This window comes from Larimichthys crocea, chromosome XXI (assembly GCF_000972845.2).
Source record: "Larimichthys crocea isolate SSNF chromosome XXI, L_crocea_2.0, whole genome shotgun sequence".
In the NCBI taxonomy this organism is placed as follows: domain Eukaryota; kingdom Metazoa; phylum Chordata; class Actinopteri; family Sciaenidae; genus Larimichthys; species Larimichthys crocea.
The window spans coordinates 8,281,171-8,305,310 of record NC_040031.1 but is presented as its reverse complement, the minus strand read 5'-3'; the positions used below and the strand labels follow the sequence as shown (position 1 = coordinate 8,305,310).

Below are 24,140 nucleotides of genomic sequence, written 5' to 3'. Positions count from 1 at the left end.
ATATATTTTTGACTATTATTGTTATCTTTTCCTTCAACCAGATGCATTAACACATTAAATTCACTTCATTAAATTCACTTTTTATCCTAGTAGAAAGCATTCATATTGAGTTATGCCAATCTCAACCCAGTACACATAAACACTCACACAGTCTTTGTACCAACTGCCACTATTCCTTTGTTCCCAGCACTGGGAGATTCCATTAGAATCGTTTGGATGATGTTCAGTGCTAATGGTGCTCTTCTGGGACAAACACAATGGGGACACGGCTGAAGAGGTGAAATTAAATTTTTGTGTAGATTTGTTTGTGAGTGTCCCAAAATGGAAAATTCTTGTGTCTTTCATTCTGTGTGTGTGTGTGTGTGTGTGTGTGTGTGTGTGTGTTATCCCTAAAAGAAGACTGTTACTACTACTATAACTGTTATGAAACATTTATGTGCTGTTAGGAATTTATTAACTATTGAGAGCTAAAGTGTTGTCAAAAAATCATCCATAGAGGATGGCACAAGTTGAAAGCTGTAACTTTGGATATAAATTCAGTGTTGGTGGAGGGATTCATGATGAACAATTAATCTATTCTGGCAAAATATCTTTTTTGTACGTCGCAGTGTCATGACTGAAACTTAAATGCTTAAATGCAGATATTGGATGTGCTCATTACATCTTGAGGCTGAAGACACAACAGCTGGAACTTTTTGTCTCACCAATCTTTTAATCTGTCTCTGTATTTTCTCCCTTGTTGTTTACCATTGTTGTTGGTGTGTCTCTCTTTAGTGTGTCAGATTTAGGGGACTCTATTTACATAATATGACAAAAGGAAATAGAGGGTCAGATGAGGGGTGTTCAGTTGGTTGTAATCTGCAATCTTACCAGTAGATGCCACTAAATCACACACACTGAACCTTTGTAGAACACTTTGGTCAGATTAATCTCTGTTTAAATGTGCTCTCTATATAAGCGTTATTTATAAGCAGTGGATGTAGGTCATACAGGTCTATGCTACTCTGTAGGCAGCCCTTGTTAATTTAAAAGGTTTTCGTTAAAAAAAATATTTCCAGAAGGCAAATAGTCTGCAAAGATTCAAATGATTTGTTCTTCTAGCTTGTTCTAAATACAAACCCTGTAATTTTTTTTTCTCTCTTTGAGACAGTTGCAAAGCTGGAGGCATTAACACATTAACTGCTTTCTCAATGATTTCTCTGACCTCCAACACAGCACAGTTCTACAAACACCCCAAAAATAGGCCTCCACCCATCACACACAATTACCCTCAGCAACAGTACTTTCATGGCTGCTGGGAGTACTGTGCACACATAAATAAATACTGTAGGTCCAAGCAAGCCAGCAGTCAATGTAAACCGGCAATGACAGAATTCACAATCACTTGCACTTCAACAACATTAGTACATAGATAAAACTATGATGTGTTAGTATTTGTACAGGCTCTATTTTATTGTCCAATGCACAGTAGATATATGCATGACATATTTTGTAAAACTGTAAAAATGATATCAAGCGACGTTTACAGAACTCAGACATAAGAAAATCTAAAAGTCAGGGAGGTGAAAGAGGATTAGTGTGAATGTACATCACTAGTATAGTAGACTAGTAGCAGCTTACAGAGTGTGTTCTAGTGTATACTTGTGTCTAACACACAGAAAGACTGACTTGCATTCACTGATGTGGGAACTTCTCTTCTGTCTGTCCACCCACTCTGTCGTGACCACTTAGCAGACCTGATGAGACACAAAAAAACATGTTACAACCTTTGGAAACCTGTTGTGCAAAAAATAACAATGTACAGTTTAATTAATCCATTTAAAGAGAAAGCTTAAACCAGAGCTCATGATTATATCATCAAACATCTGTGATCTTACAGGTAATAGTAATAGCTAAACAAGCTCAAGTTTGTTGAGCAAAGAGAGACAATTTGCCAGTCAATATGCTGACTGCTCATTAATCTTAGTTTCAGGCGCAGGAAGAAGTGGAGAATAGAGCAGACAGCACACACACACACATGCACGCACACACACGTTTGCCTCAGGACTGTCTGCAACAGTGCTGCTGTTTCTTCAACTGTGTGTTTGTGCTTTCAAAGAGCTCGTCTGTACGCCAGCCGCTGCCCTCGGGATCACAGGATGCTCTTTCCCTCTTGTTTTTTGTCCTTCTTGTCTGTGATGCTGTTGCTGCTGCACACATTTGCACATGTACAGAAACACACAGCCTGCCTGGAGGTCTGTGGAACAGCCTCTATGGGAATATAAAACGCATGCTGTCTCTGCAGTAAAGTCTGTGCTACAGTGACAAAAATGTTTCAGTCAACACAATAACACCACCCGTTACTATGAAACTACACTTCTCACACACACTGTCCCTGTCCAGTGGCACTCAAGGATCACAAAGTTCAAGGACCTGGACCAAACGCCTCACTGTGCATGTGGACCGCTGACTTCCTGACGAGCAGACCCCAAGTGATGAGGGTGGGCAGACATACCTCATCCACCCTCATCAATAAAAATGACACTGCACAGGACTGTGTAGAAATAAAGAAAAAACGGTAATGCTCAGAGTCATTTTATCTTAACTTCTAACAGTGTCAGTCTTCAGAAACCTGGCTTTCTCAGCAATAAAACGTGTTCTGTCGTGCATAGTGAAATCCAGTTCAGCGTTCAGTGTCCTGGTTTCTCTCTCTGGTCATGATGGGCCACAAACTCAACCAGCCAGCTCAGTTGTCTAATAGTGCTGCTGAGCTTCTGTTATTCCCAGAAATCATATTTTTTTCTGGCTAACACAAATACATCTGTTCAAGATGCTGCTGAACATAAAAAAACATAATGTTCTCTGCATGTATCTACAGTGGGCTGTTCAGGCTCTATAATGCAGACTTGCCACTGCTTTGATGTAGATGTGGTTCAAAATCAGAGAAATGTTGCTTTAAGGGTTAAACTCGACACATCAATAATTCAGAGTAACATTTTCTTTTCTTTAGACTATTAAAAGGTCCAGTCTGTCAGATTTAGGTGGCACTATTTATAGAGTTAGACACCACTAAATCCTGCACACAGCTCCTTTAATTTTATGATTTCATTCTGTATGATTTCATATTGTATGAATGTGAATCTACCAGTGTAATGAGCTGAGCTTTCTAAACTATATTTAGAGTGGGAAAACTTTCATAATATCACTATCTATAAGTGGTTACATCATCTTTAATTGGATCCAATGACTAAAGAGTTCATCAAGTTCGTGTTTAAGCAGCAAACCCCCCTCCAACTACTGTATGGCACATATTGAACATCTGGGGGAGAAATGTTTAACTGGGTTAAGTGCATTGCCAAAGGGTGCAGTAGTATTATGCCCTACTTGAGGAGACTGCTTGAATGAGGCTGCTGTGTACTACCACTGATGTGCACAGCGAGACTCTCCTCTGCAGCACTGTCTTATCTGTTCTTTGGGAACACGGCTGAAGTTCTGAACCTGACCCAACTTCACCACAACAACGACGTCTTTCATCCAAAACTGACCTGACCACTGCTTCAGCACAATATCAAAAATATCAACATGTATTAATGCTGCAGTGATTTACAGCTAAAACAGCAATCCTCATTTATGTTTGCTGTTCACTTCTCAGCCTCTGCATGGTATACATTTTCATTGTAGTTGAGTGTTAATGGTCTTCACATGGTATGAAGATCATGTCATGGTTGGTCACAAAAAGGTGGTGGTGGTGGTTCTTCTGTTTGCAGACATGCTGGGGTCACTAATGAGATCAGAAGTGGACAGCAGGTGTAGGACTTGCCTATTTCTACTTGTGTTTTAGTTATTATTTCCATTTTGTAGTATTTTAGCTGTTGATGATGGTTTCTTCGTCTACCTGTTTTGTTATCTACAATGTATTTTAATACTTTCTGATGCTGATTTGATTAAGCAGCCACATGTAGCTACAACTTGAGTCAGTTTGATCAGCAGGACACCCACAGCCTGTAAGATCATCAGACTGGAAAATGTGAATACAATTAAATGGACACAGTATACATGTTAATATACAGTACCTACTATCATAAAACACAGTGCATGCTAAAATATTATCACTCAACAATATACAGTACAGTATTTACTTTGATATTAGCATCTGTCTACGGTTTGTTTTCATTATTGATTAATCTGTCCACCATTTTCTAAATTAATCATTTCTTTGTTTGGTCTTGATTTGTCCAAAACCCAAACATTCAGTTTACTGTCATAGAATAAAATATTCCCATTTAAGAAGCTGAAATTTGTTACTGACTCAAAATGATTAATTCATTATCAAAATAGTTGGTTATTAACTTCATAGTTAATAACTAATTGGTTAAACTCCTAAACTAAACTAAACATTGCAGCATGGAGGAAATGTTGTTCATGTTAAACATAATTAGGCCTAAAAATTCAATTCTCTTTTCAATCAGTCAGCTGATGTGATTCACTTCATGAGCTTATTCTCTTCTGTGTGTCCAGAGGAAGCTTCAGCTCAGTCACCTACAGTGAATCTGGTGTACTGAAGCATAAGATACTGAGCAACATCTGGTCTTAATGTGATTACAAATACATTAGACATGCAATCTATCCTGAGATCTCAACAGATGGGACCTCTATCAAATTATCCTGCAGAAGTACAGATTGTCTTACTACAATACTACTGTATTGTGCAAGTGAGATGTGACATCCTGGATCTTTACTCGTCTCTTCAAAGGGGAGAAAATCATGTTACAGATTATTGTGGGCAGGAGGCAAAGCCCCCAATTTGGAGAAGCAGACAGGAGGACCAGCATGAACACTCAGAAATGAACTGCTGTGGAAGGCAAGCAGCAACAGCCACAGTTTGGCTACCTTCAAGCGTACACTATATCAATAGTACTTTCACTGCTTTACTTTGCCATCAGACAGCCTGACAGGAAAGAGAAGTGTTTAGAGCTGTCTGTTCTCTTCAAAGCCACCAGACTTCAAGGACAACAGGTTTACCTAACAGAGCACAGGAGTTGGTCCACTGATCTGTTTCTTTGTCCTATTTTGTGACTTTTAACACGTTAGTTTGCATCTGAACAAACATTACTTGCTTCAGATTGTTACTGCTATGTCTACTGAGGATAATACAACCCCACTTCAATAAATCTGAACTAAGCCTTTATTACAAAAATGTGAATGCATATATTTGAGCTTAACAATATTTTATTTGACTTCTCATTTCCAGGAGTGTTCTTTTAATGTGAAAGAACAGAAGCCAGAGTACTATCTCTGTGTGCAGAAAACGTGCAGCAGTTAATTGAGTGTGTTTCCACACACATCATAAATAGTGAGTACTAGACTGAATGTGTAAAGGGAATGAAGAAACAAGTGATCCTGTTGATGCTCTCCATCAAACACAGCCTGCTGTAGCTCTCTCTGACCTGCTTTCAACAGCCTCATGGGACAATAAGGAGTGTGTGTGTGTGTGTGTGTGTGTGTGTGTGTGTGTGTGTGTGTGTGTGTGTGTGTGTAGGCACTTTGATGTCCAGTCTATCACCTGCTATTCCCTACTGATCTATAACAGGTCCAGTACTCACCATTTCACTAATGACTGTCCCTGAGGTGTGTATGTGTTCATGTGCGTGTGTTATGTTCACGTCCATACATGCATATTACCTCTCTCCCACCAGCCTCCTATTCAGCCTCCAGCTATGGCCTTTGAACTCCATTACTGTGCCCCTTACGTGCACACACACCCATGCACACACACAGAGGTCATGGTAATAAAAGGCACACACACACAGTAGAAGGTCACAGGTCAAATGCTAAATAGGTTTCTATGGGAAATGACAATGACATCATTTCCTTGGTATAGATGATCTTTACAGTGGTTGCCATGACAACCACTTTCAGGAGCTTATAGGATAATTAGGAAAAGTGATATGTGGAGTGATAAAAAGTACCAATTGTTAATAAGCTCACAGTCTACAGACAGAATCAAACATGCTTGTGCTGGTTAATCAGTGAGTCCATCATGCAGATGGAGATATGTTGTGATAACATCTGTGACAACATTATCCATGTGCGCTGATAGAGGTGAAAGCATGAACTCTGACTGATGCGTTTAGGTGCTCTGAAATAGGAGATAGGAAAGTTAGCTGCTGAACTGAAGTCCACTATCACTGTTCAACACATCTCATGGTGATATTAATAAAAAACAAAAACGTTTTGTTTGATGAGGTCTAAAATTAGCTTTCATGTGCAGCCTGAATGCTGTGGCTTAAGCTTTTCCCTCCCGACCCAAATAAAAGTCTGTGTGCAACACTATTCTAAAACTTTTAGTAATTTATTGGCATGACAACAGTAACAATATAGTAATAACTTGGCACAAAACATCAATATAAGCCATTAAATCACATGAATAGTTTAGTTCCGTAGGTTGTTTAGATTAGATTCAGCAGTGTAGACCGTTTTTTTGTTTTCTTATTTACACACTAAAAAAAGATATTATATATAGAATTGAATTAAATATATATAATTGCAATGAAATGTTAAGTAGAAATTCCTAATCACCCTCCAGGGGCTTAAAAGCATTCTCCAGGTAACATATTACAGGAATTACATATACATTATGAACTGTGCTGATGCTGAACCCTTCCACTGAACATCTATGAACATTATGATGTATGCAACAAAGCCACTCAATTAACCCCCAGCCCCTCTATAAAAGCCGAGCAGGAGCAAAACAAAGCGGTGTCAGATTGCAAACCCAGCCCTCTGCACCGAGCTCCTCCTGGGAAGGCAATATGGAGGAAACTAGGGTGGAGGATGGAGAGGGGTGTGGGGTGAACGCGTGGTTGCCAGGCGATACGTGTGTATATGTGGATGTCATGCTTGGCGGGAGCTGCAGCTCGATGTTGCAGAATGACCTACTTTTAATCGAAAGGGAAAGAAAGAGCGGCGTGAAAGAGTGAGGATGCAGAGGGAAGACGAGCAGCTTCACTGGTTTTATTTCATGGACAGACAGAAAAGAAAAGAGCAGAGAGGGGAAGCCAGAGATGGACAGGGAGAAAGAGACGTGATAAAGAAGGAGAAAGATGTCCCAGAGGGTCAAGCAAGAGGGCTGGGATGAAAAGGAAGACAGATGCAGCTGTAAAAAGAAAAGAGGGGAGAATGCTAAGTTGATTGACTGGTCAAATACTGTGTGTGTGTGTGTGTGTGTGTGTGTGTGTGTTGTCACCCCCAAGGGAAAGCGCCCTGCAGCTCGATCACAGATAAGTCAATCCCAGAGTTTCCGTAGTGAGCACAAACACACTTCCTGTGTCTACACAGTCTCTTTTATGAGGCTTCTTAATAAATGATGACTGCCACCTGCAGCAATGGGAATAGCCATAAGACCTGTCTGCAGCATGGTATGACTGGCCTGGGCATATGAGTCACATACATCCTATTCTCAGCATGTTAACAAAATATCTTGATGACAGAAATTAAAACATTTCTGCATAAACTTCTACAGCACACAACTGGAATGTTAAAATGGCCTGCATAGTGTGCACATGCAGGGTTTAGGGGGAACAATTGCATGGAATTTATAGACATATGAGATATGCAGGCACAAATCTAAGCTTTCCCGCAGCCAGTTTAAAATGTAAATGTGGTTTTGACTACCAGCAACTCCTGAAAATATCTGGAACTCCTGATCACCTCCTGAGCAGTGCCCCAAATGTAGTTACAGAGTGAGTAGAGAACAGTGGAAGCAGAAGCAGAAGCTGTGAAAATGGCTACATGTTATGTTCCAGGTCCTCATGTGGAGAAGAGTTAATGTTCTTGTTGTTGTCCTCTTAGGGCTCGTTTGAACAGGGCGCAGACTTAGCTTACGCAACAACGTTCATTAGGAGTGTACTACAGTCATTAGAATGTGGTGCTACTCAGTCTGACAGAAATCTAAATGTCCCAAGAAAAATTACACAAAAAACAAGTATCAGAGTCCTCTCATGACAGGGGCAAAGGAGGAAGTCCTGTGATGTCAATGAATGAGAAGGTCAGCTTGGTTGGATGGGTCCAACGTCCAACATCCAACTTCAACACGGGGGACACAGCTATGATCCTCTATGATCACGATCCTTCTATAACCTGAACCACATGTTTATTATTGTAACCTACCCTTAACAACTAGTTATTTTAACACCAAGTGCAAATCTAACCAAGTTGTTTTGGTACCTAAACCTCACCTAGTCATAAGACAGAGTGCCGTCACTTCATAAAACAGATTTATAATGTTGGGTTTATGACTGTAACAGCTTTGGAGGACACAAACAGATGATGTCATTTGACATGTCAAAATGTCCTCCATGAAAATCGTCTATTACATTTTAGAATTGCAGACTACACCACAGTGATGTGAGGCAATAAAGGACAGCTTTGACAATATGATGACTGCAGTGATAAATATCTATTGTATCAGATGCCAGTTTTTAATAAAGGACTGATATCGGCCACAAATCCTGGATCAGTCTAGCCCTCATCAGGAATACTTATTTCCAAAGATGCTAACCAGGTGACCATATCCATGATAGCACTATGCATTCATGAGCATACAGTTCACACAATGACACCTCACAAGAAAAACAAGCAGAGCAGACAAGACAAGACCACACCAGGCTCTGTAGCTCTTCCAGAACTGTGAACTTAAATCAGTTCATACTGTCTGAACAGGAAATTCAAGACAGGGGACCCCAATCAGTTTGTTACCCCCTGTCAGTTTCTACCCATCACATCCACAAAGACAGGATGGAGGCAGACAGAGAGAGAGGGAGGCTGGGGGGAGGAGAGACAAGAAGGATAGAGGTTAAAGATGGAAACAGCAAGAAATCAGCAGGCAATAAACTGGAACAACAAAACAGGGAGGCAGAGAGCAGAGGAAGACGAGAAAGAAACACAGATGCAGTATGGATCATTTATTACAGGAGATGAATACCACCGTCTCAACAATTAAAACAACATAAAGCGCATTTATAGTAGTATGCTATTCTGGGTAGCCTGGTTAGCCTGGGTAGTCTCATTGTACTTGTATAATGACAATAAAGGCATTCTATTCTATTCTATTCTATTCTATTCTATTCTAACTCCCATAGACCAACATGAATAAAAGCACAGAGGAGGATCCTCCCAATCTGTTTGGATCATTACGGCCTCAAGGTTTCCTGGTTAGTTACAGCGAAATGGACAACCATTAAGGTCAAAATGAATTCAGACTTGTCTCTGGAAACCTACATCAGCACCACCCAAATTTGCCAAGCAGATGAATTTGACAAAAACACAGACACTTGAATTTAAACAAATTGCTGAATTGCTGCTCGCCCTGAGGCGTGAGGCTTGCATGTACTCATGCATAGTCAGTGTGTGACCTACAGTAGGAAGCAGTCAGCAGGCTTTTTGAGAAGCAGACAGACGTCCTGGCACAGAAGCAGAGTGGAGCACTGCTGTGGACAGGGTCAGCAGAAAAATGTGCTTTAGCCACATAACGGCTCACCTCCCTTTGAGTGCACACTATAGTGAGCATGTTCTTGCCATGTTACTTTGCCATTGATTAGTGATCGACTCTGAATATGAACACATCCGTTTAGGACATGTTTGATATCTGTGTTTCTCACTTTACCCTAAACCATACTATTGTGTTCAAATCAAATCTATGAACCATAACTCATATTCATGTCAGACTTCCTGTTCATTAGCAGCACCAAAGGCATGAAAAACAAAAATGTTTGGTGTATTTCTACATGATTTAACAAAGAACCATCCTCCTCCATACTTCAGCTGAAATATTGAAGACCTCCTGCTGACATTCAAATCACACTAAAGACGTCCTGTCTCACCTCTGTCAAGACATCACGTATTCATGACATACAAAGAGGCCATTTAGTCATCCCTCCAGGCACACAGTCCAAAACCACACCCACCTACTGTGCGGTGGCAGACACCCAAATACCTTTTTAAAACACGCCGTGTACAGTGACACGCAGCATTATTAAAGGTTTTCCAAAATTGTGTTAAAAATCCCCCTCATTCTGCATTTAGCTTCAAATCAACATGACCACACCATCAGACAGCACTATTAGAGAATCAGTGAACGTGCACAGCAGCACATGAGAGGCTGCAGCCTGCTGGAGGTTAAATAAATGTTAGGTCGGCTCTGAGGGCTCAGCCAGAGGCTTATGACAGCACTGCTCTGCTCCACTGGAAATGGCTTATTAAAGCTAAATCCTCACTGTGGCCTGCCTACCTGTGTGTGTGTGTGTGTGTGTGTGTGTGTGTGTGTGTGTGTGTGTGTGTGTGTGTGTGTGTGTGAGGAGTGAATGTCCTCACAAAGACACAAAGGATGAAATTGTGTCCAGCCAGGAAACCACACAGCACATAGAAAGGGTGATGATGACACAGGCACAGTCTGACAAAATGTTTTTTTCTTTTCGGATCACCGTGAGTCCAGACTGCTCTGTGCTGAATACAGCAGGTCAGCATGAATAAAATGTCACCATGAATGACATCATCTTGTAGTACGGAGGCTAAGGGTTCAAATAATTGGCCAAACATTTTTACAGATGTAACTGGGACACATCTGAACATGATCCTGCATGTTTAGTCACCTTACAACTAAAATCTGAACGGGACTGTCGTAACACAGATGTGAAGTCGATCATCAATCAGCATAAAATGTCAGAAAATAGTAAAATACTGAAAACAGTCAAACCCAAAGATAAAAAAGAAAGTAAAAAGAAAAAGAAAGTAAACTGTTTTTTTTTTTTTGACAAATGACTAAAGAGATTGTTCATTGATGCATTTTCTGTCATATTAGTAATTTTTGAAGTACTACTGTGTACTAAAATAATTGGAAACAAATTGCACAGAAGTGACGAAGGTCTGGCTTCAGATCAGAATTAGTCTCAGTTAAGGTTAGGAAATGAGCCATCACATGTATAGTCATACAAGATTATGTGTGTGTTTGAGCTAATGTTCCTTTGTGCCAGGCAAAATAAATGAAAGGATACAGTCTGTCCCAACCCCCCCCCCCAGTACTTCGCTCTCTCTCTCCATCTTTTTTCTCCCCCCTGCTACCCACACTCCCCATCTTGTTTTAAATTACCTCTCCCTCTCTCCTTTATCCTCCTTTTCCTTTCCTTTATCTCATCTGTCAGTCTTTTGTTCTTGTTGCCAACATGATCTCATCATATTCGATTGTTTGTCTCCATCTAATGCTGAACCCGCTCCGTCTTCACTCATTTGAACTCATTTCATCATTCCATTTTCTACATCACGTCACTTCTATCACTCCTGGTCCATGTCTTTCTCTTCAGCACACACTCCCTCCCCTCTTTCACTAGTCCCTCTTCTGTTATCTCTCCTCACTTTTCCATCCATCCTATCAATCTATCCTTCCTATCTTTTCCTCCATGCCTCCATCACCTGCTGTGGTGTCTGCTCACCACGCCACCTCATTAGCACATCTGGATCTCACTTTGTGCTCCATCTCCATCTATCGGCCCCTCCAGCGACCTCCTCCTTTCCACCACCCCCTCCTTCTTTTTCAACTTCCTTTTTCCTCCTCTCCTCCACCTCCATCCCCCCTCATCCAATAAGAAAACTCCTCGGTCACCAGGGCTCCTTAGCAACAGCCCCACAAGGAGAAGAGGGATGGAGGTTGAGGAAAGGAGGAGGCAGATATGATGGGGGGGGAGTAAGAAGGGATGAAGATGAGGAGGAGGAGGAGGTGAATGGGGAGACCAACCCCAGCGGGAGTGTGAGGCTCGAGGTGTGTTTGCCATTATCAAAGCTTTGTATCTGAGTGTGTGTGTGTGTGTGTGTGTGTAGGGTAGAGAAAATGGAAGAGGCCTGAAAGGGATGGAGCAAAAGTGCAATCACTGTGTTTTATCAGTGTGTGTGTTTGTGCATGTGTGTGTCTGTGTCTGTGTGTTTTAATGTAACAAAAGCTGGAATCATGAAGGCGAACTGTGTGTATAATCCAGAGCGTATCATTTCAAAGTCTGGCCACCAGCTGCATTGTGTATGTGTGTATGAGTGTGTGTGTATGGACCTTTCTAGACCCGACACAGGAACAAGGTGCAACTAGCAATAATACCCCACAGTCATATTTCATGGCATAGCTTACACTCTCTGTCTCCGTCTCTCTCTGAATCCTTCTTTTAAAAGCATTTCTATTTCACATTATAATTAATAATAGAAAACAGGCTAATAACAAAGTCAAAGATGGATATGAAAAACAAGCAGGCTGCCTGGTAAGCTCCCAAGTGACTTTTTGAAAAAGTGAATGAATAAACATGAATCTGTTGTCTGGATTCTAGACACTCTTAAGGGCCATGTGATTTAAATATGTCCTAAAACGGCAGCCTAAGCACTCCCTAGCCTCAGCACAAAAGATCATATGAGTAAACCACAGTATGTGATATTAAAAAATGATTTAGTCTGCTGGACAAAAGCTGCTCATAGTCAATGTTTAATTCTTGATATCAACCAGTCACCATCGTGGCATCAAGCCATATAGCTATAATGTCGACCCATCTTCAACCTCAGTTTGGGGCCTCAAGATCAAAATCTCAATGGGACCTATCATTGTTAAAAAGAATGTTAAAAAATCTAAACTTCTGTTAAAATTATTAATAATTAATACACAATACAATCATATACTGTCTATTAAAGAAGTCTTGTTATATGTGGACCGGTTTGAAGTGAAGAATAGTGCTGATAACAAAGGTCCACTAACTTGGTGAGTACATTTCTAATAGCTGTTTCACAAAAAAAAGCCTACAGCTGGTTTACAGATTTAAAACGTTTCATGTAGCAGCAGTGACAGTTGAGTTTGAATTAGCAGGAACCTAACACAGCTCCAGTGTGGTTGAACATTGACAGATATCTCCTGTATGAGGCCGTAGAGGAATCATGTGTATCCATGAGTTTTTTGCACAGCTATCTCACCCCAGCCTAGACAGAATCAGAGTGGATGTTGTTCCCACACTCTCCTACCCCACCCCATATCTTGTTTAAGATCCACCCAGGTTCCACTCCCTGTGGTCATTCAAGGATAACCTGGCTCCAATAACTGTAAACTACATTACATCAGTGCTTTCTACTGATCGAAACTTTGGCATTTTATGACTGTGAAAACTAGATGCACCTCAGATAGATTGGGGACAGGGGACGGTTGATATATGTCTGTTTAACAGCATTAGAGGGAAAAAGGTAAATTGATGTATGCCATTGTAAAAAGCATTATGTTAATACTCCAGTTAATATTAATTATAATTTCAACAAGACAAATCAAGGCATTTGGATACACATACACTGATGTATGCTGATGTGTGTGTGATTCCACATTGGACTGCTGAGGTCATGTGTAGGGCCTCCATTAATATATGATGAAGAGGCTTCACCTGCATGTATTTATGTATATATATTGTTATTATATTCTATTACTATTATAAGAGAGACTTCTTTATGTTATGACATTAAAGTGCAATTGATTGTGACGTTGGTTACCAGGCCCCTTAGACTTAAATTTGACTTCAGTTTCAGTGTGGACTGAGTTACTTTCAGAGCATTCTACTCTCTGAATCTGTGAAAATCAAAAGGCGGTGACGCTGTCAAAGTTGACTTGACTCGCACTGAAAGAGCATCCTAAATCTGCCTCTTCCTCATTTGTCAGCATTAGACACACCTGTGTGTGTGTGGGTGTGTGTGTATGAGTGTATGTGTGACTACCAGGCCTAATTTGCCAGCATGGGCCCATCTGCTGTGAGGTTACCACGGTAATTTAAGTAATTCTGCCATTGGTTGGTCTGTCCTGCAGCCTCACAGTCACTCACACACACACACACATATGCAGTTGTCTTTTCCAATTTCTCTGGCATAATTATACCATTACCAGATTTCATTGTCGGGTCTCTGTCTCCCCCCTTCCGGTCTTTTTCTCCTCCTTTCTGTTGCGCTGATAATCTGTAAAATGACATTAAGTCCATTATGGGCTGTGCGTCCACCTAAAAAGCCATAGTGAACAGACACTTTCCTGTCCTCCATCTCCTTCTCTCCTCATTCATTATGTAGGATGATATTTCATCAATCCCTCCCATCTCTCCTTCATCTCTTCCTATGGAAAACACAGCTGGTCTGAGTTCAGTGTCAACAGATTTTATTGTCATTTTACTCCTCGTTTCTTTTCTCATCATGTTATTTTAGACTTCCTTTTTTATCTGTTTTTACATGATGTTTTTATAAATGTACAAAAATATATCTTATATTATATTATATCTTATATATCTAACTTCACCATGGTGTGTGCTCTTTGTTTCAGCTCCTCGTGTCCTTAGCTGCCTTTTTTCTTCACACAACAGTGGGTGTGACTTTGAGTGTGTTTGTGTACTTGTGTATTTTACACAAGTACACAAACACACTCAAAGTCACATTTGTGAAATGAAGCGCATGTGTGCGTGTGGACTGTTAGGAAAGCCCCCCATCCCGCTTCCCGGGGGTCCATGGTGTTAAAATGACTGACATGTCTGTGTGTGTGTGTATGTGTGTGTAGTAATTACTGCTCTGCTGGAGTAGTTAAAAGGTGTGATAAAGTGTGCTTTTGTATGTCTGTGATTGTGTGCGTGTGTGTGTGTGTGTGTGAGTGTGCGCACATTTAAGGGGCTTATGGATGATGGTGTGTGTGTGTGTGTGTGTGTGTGTGTGTGTGTGTGTGCATGCTTTAGTAAGAGTGACACACAAGCCTCTCTTAGATGAAAGAGTGGGATGTTTCACAGAAAGCATTATATTCACAAAACACATTTTATACACAAAACACTTCAGTGTTAATTACAGAATTAAGTCAATAAATAACTACATTTATAGTCACAAAGGGAGCTGCTCTGGTGCAGAGAATGTTATATAAATAAGGGAGACATACTCATGAAAATGAATGAAAAATGAAATGAAAAAGAACTCAATAAAAGGAGGTAAAGACGGATCCTTCTGTCCAGCCAGACCTTCACTTGGACGGAAATATTCATCGTTTTTTAAACCAGAAAACTGAAAGAAAAAGTTGATGTCACTGAGACTGAGGTTAATGACAACTGGCAGTATCAGAATTTAAAAAGGAGCTATCAAAAAGTGAGTTGGAAGGGACAAAAATCTTTGCATCACAGTTTTTCGGGAGTCAGTGCACAATGTTTCCATATTTATTCCCATGTTTAGTCAGGTGATTTTTTGGGTGTGAAAACCAACGTAGTGTGCATAGAAGGCAAAATAAACCAAGATGTGTTTTTAAATTTTATTCATTTAACGTGTCACACTCATGGCATAAAAGTTGATTATTTTACATGAAATTGCAGACTGCAGTAAGGGTCTGAAGTTTGGAATGTTTCTTTAATTTAGAATGTCAAACGTTACTTTAGATGATATTTAATTGCAAACTGGCATTAAACATACTGCTAAGAAGTGGATTTAAATTGTGGACTGATGTGGTGATGTGTTGACCAAGAACATACAGGTATCAAGAACTGTCCCCTGGGGTACACCACATGTTTCAGGAGATACCAGGGTCACCAGTGTTAGCTGTAGCACTACTTTGTTCTCTGAAGCATTTTGCCATGTAACAAACACAAGAAGAAATGACAATAAATCACTTAGCATGGATGGGTAAAGTAAAGCTGACGCATATATCATCTCTATCTATATGTCATATCTCAGCAAGTGCGTAAATTGAAATGAGAAAGGATCACACAAAGGCTATCCCAGCAGCAGCATTGGTCACAAATTAAAGGAACCATTTCACGACTGAGTGGAGCAATGGCCAATGGCAAGCTGAGCCCTGAAACCTAACCAATCAAGAGAAGCATTGGGTGGAAAAATACATGAGAACAAGACAACCCCAAATTGCATTTTAGATTGAGGGCAGCTATCTCCCCATTTACTTAAATGGATTTATGACACATTTTAAAAAGAGGTACAGATGAATGTTTCATTATTCAAAGAAGTGCTCTTCAAGTTCCCTTACTGGAACTGTGTGTTCATTCAGTCAGTAAGGCCTAATGCATCGTACAGTTATCTATATGGTGGTCTTCAACCCACCATGAAAAAACACAATTATTTTATTTAGTATTTTTTTCATATATTTTTGTGTATCATCATTTCAGTTTTCTTTCAGTTCCAGAACAGTTTCTTACATATGTATATCACTGATAGTAATACAGTCGAATATGTACACAAATCCACGACATGCAGCTTCATAATTAATTAATTTCATCTGTGTTGTTTTGGTTCTACTGGTGCTGTTTCTACAGGTAGACAGCTCAGTGGCAAGTGAAGACTGCCAAGTAGCCAAAATAAGTTTGATTTCCAGGTATAAAACCACATATGTTTCTGCATTGTGTGGCCCATAGAGAAAGCACACTAGAGACTTTCACCGGCTGAGCTGCTAATTTCCAGTTTAGCCCTCACTAACTTGAAAAGAAATAAAAATATTGTGCAGCTCTTCTTGACTTGCCAGATATTATCAGACCAAATGGATCAATAGAGAAATGAGTCATTTCACGATGGTTGTCAAAAAAAAAGAAGTTTCTCTTTGGGCCAGTGTGCATCACGTGACGGACATTTTGCTGTCTTTGTGCACTACATCAAATTGGTTTCAAAGCCCAGTGCTCATGGCTGTTTTCCAATGATGACAGGAAGGACAGAAGTACAGGGTTTAGGGTTTAGTTACCATGTTCAGGAGGAAACACTCACCCTGGGAAAACACACAACAGCACACACACACACAGTACCACAGTGGTTTTTGTATGTTACGACCTCTTGTTCCAGAGTGTTTATGTATGAGTAATCTTTGATCGTGTGTAATAGTTCAACAGACAGACCTGTCCCCAGGCCTTATATCTCACACACATGCACACACACACACACAGATGGATGCCTGTGCAGTAATGTAGGTTAAGTACCCGGCTCATGGGTACAACATCTGTATTCCCAAATGGTATCAGGCACGTCTGAGTCTTGACCTTCTTTAATATCTTTGTCCTTTTCCACCTTTCTGTCACTTACTTCCTCTCTGTCTCTTCTACCTGTTTCTTTCCGTTTCTGCTCCCGACTACATTTCCCAGCTTATTAGTGTGCACATGTACGCAAAGGAAATAGATATTTGTTAAAACACCTAGGTGCAACACAAAAGAGGTGTCACAGAGTCGGATACATTACCATTCTGATATTGAAATCACACAAATGCCGTCAGTCAAATTTCTCACTATTATGTCCTGATCTTGACATAATGAGCTCTGTTTTGATGGTGATCACAGAAACACAAAGCTTGTTAGATCACAAATTCATTATTATTCACAAAAGTGAGAAGATATCTTTTTAAATCAGTAATTCCTTTCACTGAAAATAGTAAAGAATGAATGTAATATCCATCCTCTTTTTTGCGCATGTTCTCATGTGAGATCTATCGTCAGCACAGAGGATCATCTTCAGCTTCAGTTCTTTGGTTTCTGCTTTCAGACAGAATATTTCATGACAGGAACTTGCCGAGTGTTTTTCTATTTGAATATTCTGCTGATGAGGGATTATCCGTGCACACACATGCAAAGATACACTTTGAGCCAACAGATTAACAGGGCAAGGCAGAAGTGGAGTCATCTCTAGCTAAATCTCTATGGTTACATAAATATCATAGTCAAAGCAGCAGACTGAAGACCAATGAAAAATATATTTCTGAAATCCCACTATTTTTGATATTCTACTTCCTTTGAATTAGATTTGTGGTGAATGAAATGCTGATATCACATCATGTCGGATAATACTGGACAACACAAAACAATAAAGTGATAATGTAAGAAAACCGAAAAATCAAGTATTTGCAAGGTTTGTCACGTATCTCTATGAAGTTATATTCCAGGCTTAAGTCCTGTATAAAAAAAAAAAACCCTTGGCACAAGTATTATCACATTTATTGCATTAACTTGTTTGGGTTGTATCTGAAAGAAATTCAATCAGAGCAGATTATTATATATTATTATTATATTCATCCACAGAAAATAGAATCATGACTGTTGTAATAATTTAGTCATGTCAGTGTGATCCAAACTCAAAATCAGATTTCCCTGCTTCCAAACAACAACATGACAGGCATCACATACGTGGCCTTGAGCGTTGTTCCTTTTGGAAGAAAAAAAAGCCATGTAACGTGGGTGGATCACAGAGTGACAATTTGTTCTGATCTTTTCCCTTCGGCCATGGAGAGAGGGGGGAGGAGAGAACGAGGGAGAGAAAGGGGGATGGGGTGGTTAGCATGAGACCTCCCAACCAAATATTTGTAGTGAAAGGCCCGTCCTTGTCCATTAGGGTCTCTCTCTCTCTCTCTCTCTCTTCCTCTCTCCGTCTTTCTTTCTGTTTTCTGGGTGCATTAACCTCCTCTTCACAATGCTCCCAAACAAAGAAGGACTGTATCTGTGTGTGTTTTCTGTGTGTGTTTCTGTGTGTGTGTGTGTGCATTTGATTTGGCACTCCCACTACTGTCCACCCTCCTCCTGCATCCCTCAACAAATACTCATCCACATCACATCACAGCACAGCACAGACACACACCTGCACATGGCAAAAAAAACAAACTTATATTACACACTAATATTAACAACAATCCTCCCACTTGCATATGACACACACAGAATACACACAAACACACACACACACACAATAAACATTTGTGAGAGAGCTGTGTGATAAATGTGTGTTTTGTGTGTTCCATGTTAAAATCCTCCTACGTGAGGGGCAAACAGCATGTTCACAGCCCTGCGTCACTGCAGCCACTTAGGCCTCCCACACACACACACATACACACACACACACACACACACACACACACACACACAGAATGGTTCAGTATACTCGGGCCATGAAGAGTTACATGAGAGAACTCAGACCTCAGAACAGGTCAAAGGTCAAAGTGATGCGCTCATGGCACTGCTACTGTTTGAGAAGAGTGAGGTAAAGAGTCTGTCACAGCGACACTGAAGTTTACACTTTCTATCCTCCACATCAGGCACAGACTTGACACTAATTTGTACTGAAGGGCACGTTCCAAGAGGTTCTTTGCTTTGCTGTATGAAGGCACAAAAATTCTTCACAGCAGGAGAATTAATGATGACATGTTCTTGTGTATTCTGTACTGACAGTGCATAACAATATTTAATAGATCAGATAATAAATCACATTGCATGAAAAAGGGGCAACCGTGAAGTGAAGCCAACATGGAAGTGCCAAAAATTGCACTTCCTCAAACATCCACTTGAGGCTGACTACAGAACAAATTAACCTCCATAAGTCCCCATGTTCAAATGTCCAGCTTCACAGCAGAAATAAACATGTTTACAGCCTGGTACAAAAAACAGTTTTGGTCTCTGTAGCTAATTTCCCCGTTCATGACAACTGTACTGAGGGTGAATTTATATACAACTCACCTGTTCACATTATATTAAGGCTTAAGGTTATGCAGGATTAAGAGTGTGTCCACGTGTGTGTGGGAACGGATAAATGAGAAGTCAACTGTTACGCATGTAACCTTACAAACAAAAATATGCCACACTGTGCCAAGTAGAAAGTAGTGCCAGGCTGCAGTCATTCAGGATCGGTACAATAAATTAGATGTGAATACAAAGATGACGTAACAAACTGTCTGTACTGCAACGTTTGTAGCTTGAGAAGTGGTCAGTGGTGTCAATGAGCGAGCTAGCTAGCCAGAAAGCTTCCACTAGACTCACTAGCTAATGTCTGAAGATCAGACATCTGGTTAGCTAGCAAATAACTGGAGGGGTGCAATTATTAGATGCAACATCACATACGCGTGAGGCTTTTTTTTAGTGACCACCACACTGCAAGCCTCAAGATGTTTTCAAAAAGACAACATGTAGACCAACGTTCTTCAGTCAAAATGCTTACAATGGATACCACAGATAGAGAGGTTATCTGTACACACACACCAACAGGCTGACAGACCCTGTGAAGACTCTTTGACTAAAACATTAGCAAATAAGACTTCAGTATGAGACAGTCAACAATGGGTACAAGACAAACTCTGATCTCACTGTGGTGTCTGAGGATGAGGCAGATAACTAAATACATGTGAAAATAAATAAATAAATATAGAAAGAGCCAAAAATGTGGACAGACATGCAGCCTTTAGGAGTAAATGTGGTCAGTGAGGTAAGATGCACATAAAACCTAATCAATATTTTTCTAATCAACTGTGGCAGACAGACTAATCAGTGTGTGTGTGTGTGTGTGTGTGTGTGTGTGTGTGTGTGTGCAGTGTAGCAGTATAGACAGATGCAACCACATTGCATTTCTCTTCATTTTAGCAGCCTGAATAATCACTGAACCAGCCAGTATAAACACATTCAGAGAAAAAAGATTTTTTTTAAATGTCATCCAGTAGATCAAACATACAACATCTTATATTCAATCAAACCACACAATTCACTCCACCACAATGATATTAACTAACATTAAAGAAGATGCCGTGCAGAAGTTATTCAAGTTTCACAACTGTTTTCCCTCTCTCTCTCTCTGTCTCTCTCACACACACACACACACACACACACACACACACACACACACACACACAAACACAAATGTGGACAAAAGCTGTGAGCTGTGAGGGATTCTAACCCATGCTAAAGTACAGTGCACTGCAATCTGTTTGATCCACGTGGACAGTGCACTGCTGTCTTTGAAATGCAATTAGTTAGGCTTTGTGAGGCTTTAAGTTAGTATTTCCCACAGAGAATTTATAACGCTTTGTCCAAATCCTGTAACTGAATTTGAGTAGAGTTTTTGCTTTAAAGCTCATTAGAAAAGAGGAAAGAGAGGAAAACTGTAAGGAGATTGGTTTAGTCTCCTCTTTACAAACACACATCACACACACACACAGACGTGTCAGTACCTCTGTCAGTAGAGCTCTTGCGTCCAGGTGTACAGTAGCGCTGAGTGAATGTGTTGTATCTCCATCCCCATCAATCCTTCAGCATCCAAAGAGAAAACAGCAAACACCAAGACTGAGCACCTGTCAGTCAAATCCAGCACAGAGACACAGACACAACAGACGGAAAGGCTGTAGAACACTCCTTCTACTATCTATCCATCGCTTTCATTCTGTTTTCTTCTTCCTCACTCTCTCCGTCCCTTTCCCTCTCTCTTTGCTCTCACTGTTTCTCAGTCCGTACGCTCTCTCTCTCTCTCTCTCTCTCTCCTCTATCTCTCACACACACACTGATTCTCCATCTGTCACCGCCCCCTCTCCTTCACCCCTCCCACCTCATACATTATTAATGAGCCTGATACTCACACACATGCTCCACTGCTGTCAAACACACACACACACACACACATTACAAGCAATGTACAACTGTCCCACACACACATGCAAGTCAAACATTGTGGAAAACCATTGTGTCTCTGTGTGAGACACAATGGTGTGTTTCTGCTTGATTTCAGAAAAAACGCATTGAAAGAAATGCATGCAATGAGTTATTTGTTGGACTCACTGTGGATTTTTTGATGGGAAATGAAACATAGCAATGACACAGTAACCTCAACCAAAACAACATACAACCAGAAAAATAATATAGCAACAGCCCCCCCCCTATTCGGAGAGACAGTGGACCAATCAGAGCTCTATAGGCAGAATAGATGACATCATTTTCCTACTGTGGCTGCAGACAAACATAGATGAGACTGGCACATCTGAGACAGAGATGAAAGTAAACGAGAAGCAACAGGACAACCAGTAGAACAGTGCGACGAATTAAAGTCCAGTGTGTTATTAGGGGCTCTATTTATAGAATGTGGACTGGAACTGGGAACTAGAGCGGGTCGTCCACTAATCAGATGATCGGCAGTTCGATCCCCGGCTCTCCAGTCTGCATGTTGAAGTCCAAGATACTGAACCCCAAATTGCTCCTGAAGGCAGCCAATGCCATCAGTGTATGAATGTGTGTGAATGGGTGAATGAGGTATGTAGTATAAAAGTGCTTTGAGTGGTCGAAAGACTAGAGAGGAGATATACAAGGTCAGTCCATTTACCATTTAAGTGCAATATAATATTCATAACTATATTTTCCTGAGTCTATAATCACCTAACATTTTGTATTGTATGACTGATATAATGACACACTTCCTACATGTACATGCAACCTATAAAAGCTCAAACACACACATCATCCATGCATGAATACATTCACATGAAAAACACACGCAGGTCATGGAGAAGACAGGGCCGATCATGCGTGAATGCAGAGCTTGCATGCACACACACACACACACACACACACACACACACACACACCAAAATGTCACACGGACAAACACGCAGAGCTGTCCATGCATACAGTTCCGGCAAGGAAGCCCCCACCCCCCCTCCCAGCTGTAGGGTATCTAAGTTTTCTCATGGACAAGACACTGCAGCAAGGACATGGAAGCAAAAAAAACAAACACATTGACAGACACAAATATATAGCAAACATTACTGACAGACATATCAAGCTGGTCACCAGTCGATTTAAGAGTCAGACAGATTTTATCTAGGTTTAGGGGATACCTGCCAACCCGACTGAGGACCGGACCTTTAGGATGTTGCATGTAGTTGCTGCATGCGGCTGTTGATTAAGCAAAAGCTCCAATAGAGGAGTCACGATGGCCTAAAGGCTAATATGTAGCACAAAAACACCACATGCCCCGTTTGAAGTGAACCTTTGCATGTTAAATAATAAAGAGGACCCAATCATGTTTTCTTCTGATGAATCTGATACACAGCCAACACAGTTTTTAAAAATTAAGTACTAAAATATGTTTTAAACAAACCTTTTCTTTAACCAACTCCTTAAAAAAAGAAATTCAATGAATTAGAATCAAACTGATCAGAATCAAAAATGATTAATTTTTCTTTTCTTTTTTAAAAATCTCACCATCTCTCTCTCTGTCTCTCTCTCTCTATCTCTCTCTCTCTCTCCCTCTCCCTCTATCTCCTTTCTTCATGCCTTGATAAGTCTGTTACAAGCACTATGAACTTTTCATAACTTTGCCTCTTTACCTTATCTGGTCATCTTCCAGTTAAATGATGTGAAGATGTTTTGTTTGTAAAAGAAGTAACGGCCAAAGTGTGTCCACAATGCACCAAGTCATCTCAAGTGACCATGTGAGGAGGATAGAGAGAGAGAAATAAAAAGAGGCTGAGGTTAGTCAGCAGGGCTTCTGGTACCTGCAGGTCCAGGACGACACATGTCATTTGCATTCTGTAATTGTATTATTCTGAGTTTGTAATAAACTTAAATTATATAAAAGAGTATCTGTCTCCAGACTAATCACTGCAGCAATAACATGATTAAAGTGGTCTTTATATTGACTGGCTTTTGACTGCTCTGTTTTACATGTTTGAGTGTTGACTCCTCACTCCTTCTAACAGCTCATCATATTAGAAAGGTCAAGATCTGCTGTAAACAAATATCCTGAATCCTGATCTTCTCATGGCATATTTGTACTAAATATCAGTTGTTATAGTTAGTTGTAGTTGGTACTGGTACTGTATATTATAGGTTTGCTTCCAACTTAATGCAAAGCTAGACTAAACCAGTGTTCATTTTGTCACCCATTTTTTTAATTTAGTCTTAGTCTTAGTCTTGTTTCAAAATTCATTCTTAGTCTTAGTCACTTTTAGTCTTTCACAAATCATTTTTGTTAGTCATATTTTAGTCGTCTAAAAGTCTCAAAATCTTAGTCTAGTTTTAGTCAAACGTGAACACAGGGTATTTTAGTCCAGTTTTAGTCAAAACATTTTTTCTTTTTATTTCAGGAATATTTGTTTTGTTTATTAATTCCAGTTCCACAGCTAACATATTGATTAAATGTCTTGATTGAATTGAATTGAATGAATTCATCTTCAATGCAACTTTGCTAAGTGTCTCGTCTGTTGTTTCAATACACACTTAATATGCACTTGATTTCAGTTTTGAATCTACTAATAGCAGGTACACCCTATTATGACATGTTCTGTCATCTTCTACATGCAATTGTTAAATTTCAATATAAATAAATTGATTTTATGCCAGTTGCATCTACTAAAATGT

The 24,140-nt window shown here is 40.1% G+C and overlaps 1 protein-coding gene across 1 annotated transcript in view; it reads right to left on the bottom strand.

Annotated features, from left to right (window-relative positions):
• Positions 1–21,235, bottom strand: part of nfasca (neurofascin homolog (chicken) a) — a 76,906-nt gene extending 55,671 nt beyond the window's left edge. The window contains exons 1-2 of the mRNA XM_027272978.1: positions 20,963–21,235; positions 1,669–1,736 (exon numbers count right to left, since the gene is read on the bottom strand). The gene's annotated coding sequence lies outside the window, so the exon portion shown is untranslated. The remainder of the gene's footprint in view (positions 1–1,668; positions 1,737–20,962) is intronic.
• Positions 21,236–24,140: the final 2,905 nt, after the last annotated feature.